The 5,506-nt window shown below is 45.8% G+C and overlaps 1 long non-coding RNA gene across 1 annotated transcript in view; it reads right to left on the bottom strand.

Moving 5' to 3' along the window:
- Positions 1-1,021: 1,021 nt before the first annotated feature.
- LOC116674080 (uncharacterized) overlaps positions 1,022-5,506 on the bottom strand; it is a 10,291-nt gene continuing 5,806 nt past the window's right edge. Inside the window, exon 3 of the long non-coding RNA XR_004327955.1 lies at positions 1,022-1,081. This is a non-coding gene — a long non-coding RNA (uncharacterized LOC116674080). The remainder of the gene's footprint in view (positions 1,082-5,506) is intronic.

Here is a 5,506-nt window from a genome sequence, read left to right on the forward strand (position 1 = left end):
CCCCCCCCCCCCTCATCTCCTTGAAGCCTCCTCTGGTTGTTCCTTCGTTATCTAGGTCAAGGTTGTGTCTCTGCTCTCCAGTGAGGACGACTGGTGAGTACACACACAGACACACACGCACACACACAGACACACACCCCAGAGTATTTTTGGCAGCTCAGTGTGTGATCACCCCTTGAGATGTCAGAGCTTTTAGGTCAGGCAGATCTGTGAGCTTCGGCAGCTTCCTGGAAAAACAGAAAAAAAAACAATAAGCAGCAGGACACCGAAAGTACTTCAATATCATTGTATCAAAGTATACACTACAACCCTCCTTGATTTTTGTACTGCATTACAGTACAAAAATACTCATTTCTGATTGGTTAGGCAACCACCATGCAGACACTTTACCCCGGTTAAAATCTGAGTTCTCATAACAGAGACTGAGAACTCTTTAAGTAACCGGGGGGCTGGTCTTGTTAGTACGTTTAGAAGTAGTTTTAGTCGTGCACCTCCATTGGACAGATAGTCTAGCTAGTTGTCTGGATTCACCCTGCAGAGATCTGAGGACAGGGAACCATAGTCCTCCAATTGGACAGAAAGTCTAGCTGCTGCTGGATTCACCCTGCAGAGTCTGAGGACAGGTAACCATAGTCCTCAGATTGGACAGATAGTCTAGCTAGTTGTCGGATTCACCCTGCAGAGATCTGAGGAACAGGAACCTAGTCTCAGATGGACAGATAGTCTAGCTAGCTGTCTGGATTACCCTGCAGAGATTGAGGACCAGGTAACCATAGTCCCTCAGATTGGACAGATAGTCTAGCTAGCTGTCTGGATTTACCCTGCAGAGATCTGAGGACCAGATAACCATAGTCCTCAAAAATCCAGCGGAGGTTAGAACGCCGACACTAATGAAGCATACACCTTAACCGGAGTAGGATCGGGTTGGGGGTGGGCTTACAAAATGTACGTTTCGGTGACCCGCGGGATAAGAAGGGGACATGGACACTGGTCTTTTGTGTGAAACTCGTCCACATGCTTGTTTTAGGTCTTTCATACTAATCGCTACCATTGTCTCTGTTATTACTACGTCATCTTACAGCTGCTGCTCCGCCCGATGCGTTCCATACAGACACTAAAGGGAGATTTTTGCATTGGTATCCAACGCTGAGAAACTGACTAAGGGGCAGTATTTTAGTAATTGGCAGCAGTGAGAGTATTATGCTGCATAAATTTGATTTTAATAATGATTTAAGTGCATATAGATTTACCGGTTGTTCTCATGCGGATGAGATAAAAGTTGAGCCCGGTGGATCACATCTGCTCCAGTTTTCTTCTAAACTTTGTCTAAAGACAACTTAATATTCTGTCTCAAGTCAGCCAGGTTCAATTCTTACCATCTTTTGAAAAAAAAGAAAATAAAAAAAGAGGGGAGCAGTTGTGTGTTTCAGCACCCGACATCAATACTGAACGACCTCTCCACCCGCCTCATCTGCTGTGGTGGACAAAACAAACGCGCTGATCCAACCAGTTTTGGCATATTGACATGGAGGGGACGGGTAACGGCAGCCGTGTCACTAACAACACACAAGCCAGTGGGTGGTGTGTGTGTGTGTGTGTGTGTGTGTGTGTGTGTGTGTGTGTGTGTGTGTGTGTGTGTAGGCCTGGGGGGGTGAAAGGTCAACCCAAGTGGGTAAATGGGGCTCAGTGAAGCGTCACACAGAGGGAAAACAGAGAGAAACATTTCCCTGTCAAACAAAATCACAACAGAAAGTAAAGAGAGTCGGATCACTCTGCAGCTGCTTACATGCTGACGTAAGCAGTCCGGTTTTTGGGGGTATTCATCAGTGGTGGAATGGAATTAAGCCACTAGTACCTGGCCGTTGGTGTGTGGTGCGTCAGGGCCTTTAAACACAACGCCATCTTCTGCTCTAAGCGCTAACTCGATTTTAGAGTCCTTACATGGTTGTTGCAGAGAGCTGTGGATCGAAGCTGTTTGACCCGCGGTCCAAGCCTGCAGGCTCAACAACAACGTGGTAAAGGTCGGGACATTATCTGAAGAGAGACACACACACACGAAGAGACACACACACACGCACGTTTTGTGACCTTTTAGCTCACTACACGTCAACCACCTGCAATTACTGAAAAAAGGTTTTCCAGAAACTGGGGGGCCAGTCCCAGACTGATGGCACCATGAAAGCAGAGCCCAATTACTTCTGTAATAACAAAAAAAATGGATGGATTCGTGGAATTGAGAATTAAAAAAAAAGCTTTAAAACAGATTCCATAGGAACGTACATTGAGTCAAGCTAACTGGAGACTATGTCAATATAACAAAATGTCATTTTCGACATTTATTTACCATTTCATTAATATATTATGCTACTTTTGTGAACCCAAGACTTTTGTAAACTCATTTCAAAATTTTTGAAATTTCAAAAAGCATGAAGTGAATTTCAAAAAGAACAAAAACAGTTCTTGAAAAAGGTGTTGTTTACAGAAAACTAAGGACACATGGACAAGTGATTAGGGCGGCAACTAACAATTGTTTTAGTAATGGATTAGTTGTTTGGTCTACCAAATGTGGATCGGTGTTTCCCGAAAAGCCCAAGACAACGTCCTCAAATGTCTTGTTTTTGTCCACAACTCAAAGATATTCAGTTTACTGTCACAGAGGGGAGAAGAAACCAGAACATGTTCACATTTACAAGCTGGAATCAGAGACAATGTGTCACGATCATGTGACTCATGATCTTCCGACAAATTTCATCTGGAGGACTGCCAAGTATAGCTTTAAGAGGCAATGGACACATCCTCAACGTCAAAACCTTTGAGATTGTGTTAAAGAAAAGAAGTTGGACAATGTGGGCCCAGTGCTTCTGGAGTCTTGTGGCAGCCATAGAGGCAGCGATGTTTCCTGTTTCCTGTGCGAGACTCTCCCAGCGCTTCAAACCATGAGCTCAAAACACACCGACAAGTCTGATCTCCGGTTAACGTGATTGGCCACCGCAACGTGATGTTGCGTTGGTCTCAACTTTGCGCCACAGGCCCCTACTGCGTCACCCCTGAGGCGACCCCCCGCCACAGCCTAAACGCACAAAACGAAGGGAAGATCTGCCTTTTTTGCCTCACTGTGTAATGGCCGACGCCGAGTGTGTGAATGCAGGTGCGTCGTGACACTAAGCTAGCGATATGTCCGACGTTACCCGTGTTAGCTTAACTTATAGACATAGAGTTAGGCTAAAACTGTCACGTCTCAGGACACACCAGGCTTGGACCCGAAAGTGTAGGACAAAGACGCAGTGAAAAGGTTGAGAAGGTTAATTAACATAAAAAAGGTTTATGACGGAAGGCGTCCTGAGGCAGGTAGGCAAATAGAATCCAACGCACAATCCAAAAACCACTTGGAAAACTAAAGACTAGGAAAGGCAAAACCAAAAGGACGAAGAGACGCAGGGAATGACACCGGGAGGAACGCAGACAAGAGACAAAGACAGAGACTAAATAAACAAAGTGACGAGGGCAGTAACGAGAGACAGGTGAAACACTTCAGGGGGGGGCAGACAATCACAGAGGCGGGAAAATACACAAGGCAGGAAGTAAAACAAGACACAGGAGAAACAAACACTACAAAGTAAAACAGTAAAAATCAAAAACTACATGTACAAAGAGTCTGGGCGGAGCTTGGACGCTACTACCTGACTCCCCAACCCCAACCCTTATGAACGTCCCTTTTATAAGCCCACCCGCCATCTTTTTCTTGACCTAACTGCGTCAAAAAGTGACGCCAATAGTCAAGCGCATTTAGATCTGATGCTAAAGGAGACTCTTAGTGTCAGTAACAACGCCAAAGGCACCTGGCCATGCATCCGTAGTGAGAATGTGTTGGACTGTCACATGGTCTACAGAAATAAGTCCAAATGTGAAGTTTCCTCCCATCAGCGGCCATTTGCTCTTGTGGGCGACAAATGAAGGAAAGTCAGGTTTATGTTGCAGGAGGATCTGTTGTTTTCTATTGTTTTTGATGGGTTAGTTGTATGTTTTTTGTCTCTTTTGTGATGTTTTTTAAAAAACAAACTTGTGTTTACCTTTCTGTCGTCTTAAATCCACGACTTTATTCACTCATTGTAAACTGCTACCACAAATAAAGTTCACGTGCATTATTTATGAGTGTGTACTACCTTTTATAATCAGGAAGTGCAGGAGGATCTGTTTGGTGAGCCGGAGGTAATGCACATTGACAGCCCGGCGGGTGGAGATAGGGTGTGGAGAGAGAGAGAGAGAGAGAGAGAGAGAGAGAGAGAGAGAGAGAGAGAGAGAGAGAGAAAAATCAAAGCAATAGAACACATTTACATATCAACCCTAAAGTAGAATATTGTGATTCTAATCTATGATCTTGTTTTGTCATCCTACATTTCCCACAATGCCTTTTACCAATCCATAGAAAGGACATGACCTAACAAATAGCTATGTTTAAGTTTCCAGGTTGAGTGTCTTTTTCTTTAAGGCAACTTTGAGGTGACATCTTTCTGACTTAAGTATACATATGCCTTTTTATTACCGCGAGCTGATTGGGTATCACCTGGGACACAGCCAATGAACAAGAGACACACCCACCAAACCAGAGAAATCAGAACCGTTTCACACGTTCAACATAGAAACCAGAGTATCTTTACTGTGGGGTATCTTCCACCGCTGATAAATTATCTCAATGGACGACACAATAGCAACATCTTTGCTCTTGGCTGCAGCTTCGTCGGCCTCCGGGAGGTTTGAGCTCCCCCAGCGGGGCACCGCCCGCCCGCCCGCCTGTCTGCCCGCCCGCCTGTCTGCCCGCCCCCTGACTCCCCCTGCCTGCCTGTCTGACCGCCTTCCTGCTCCCGTCGCTGCCTGCCTGCCGCGCCTGCTCCCGTCTGCCTGCCTGCCCGTCTGCCTGCCTGCCTGTCTGCCCGCCTGCCTGCCGTCCCGCCCGCCTGTGTGACACAGCAGCCCGAGGAAGCTAAAGTGGGACGCTCAACATCTTGCTTGGATGATTGATCACGTCACAAGCGGGCAAAGTTAACCGGCTGAAGACTGCGGGAGAAGAAAAACTCTCATAAATGATTCGGGGGGCAGATCATTAAAGATGTAAAGTCAGCGAGCAGACAGTGTTCAGCACTTGGGAGGAAAGGCCTTTATGTGTGCAGCTGAAATTTGTCATTGAAACACCTTCACAGTCGGGCTTTGAGCTGTAAAATCATTTTCTGAATGAGTTTTGATCCCCAGGATGCATGAGCCTCAGCTGAAGGTGTATAGGATGTAAATCCTTCTCAGCCCACCAGGACGAGGGAGGTTTTTAAAGGGGAACTATTATTTAGCATTTTTAGGTTCATACCTGGATATTGTCTATCTCTTGTATCTACTAGAGCATTTACATGCTTTATTGTTTAAAAAAACTATTTTTCTCATACCACCCATGCCTGCTGCTCCTGTATTCACCCTCTGTATGAGACGCTCTGTTGGAGTGCCTGTCTCTAAGCCCCCC

The sequence above is a fragment of the Etheostoma spectabile genome, chromosome 24 (genome assembly GCF_008692095.1).
Source record: "Etheostoma spectabile isolate EspeVRDwgs_2016 chromosome 24, UIUC_Espe_1.0, whole genome shotgun sequence".
NCBI classification, from domain to species: domain Eukaryota; kingdom Metazoa; phylum Chordata; class Actinopteri; order Perciformes; family Percidae; genus Etheostoma; species Etheostoma spectabile.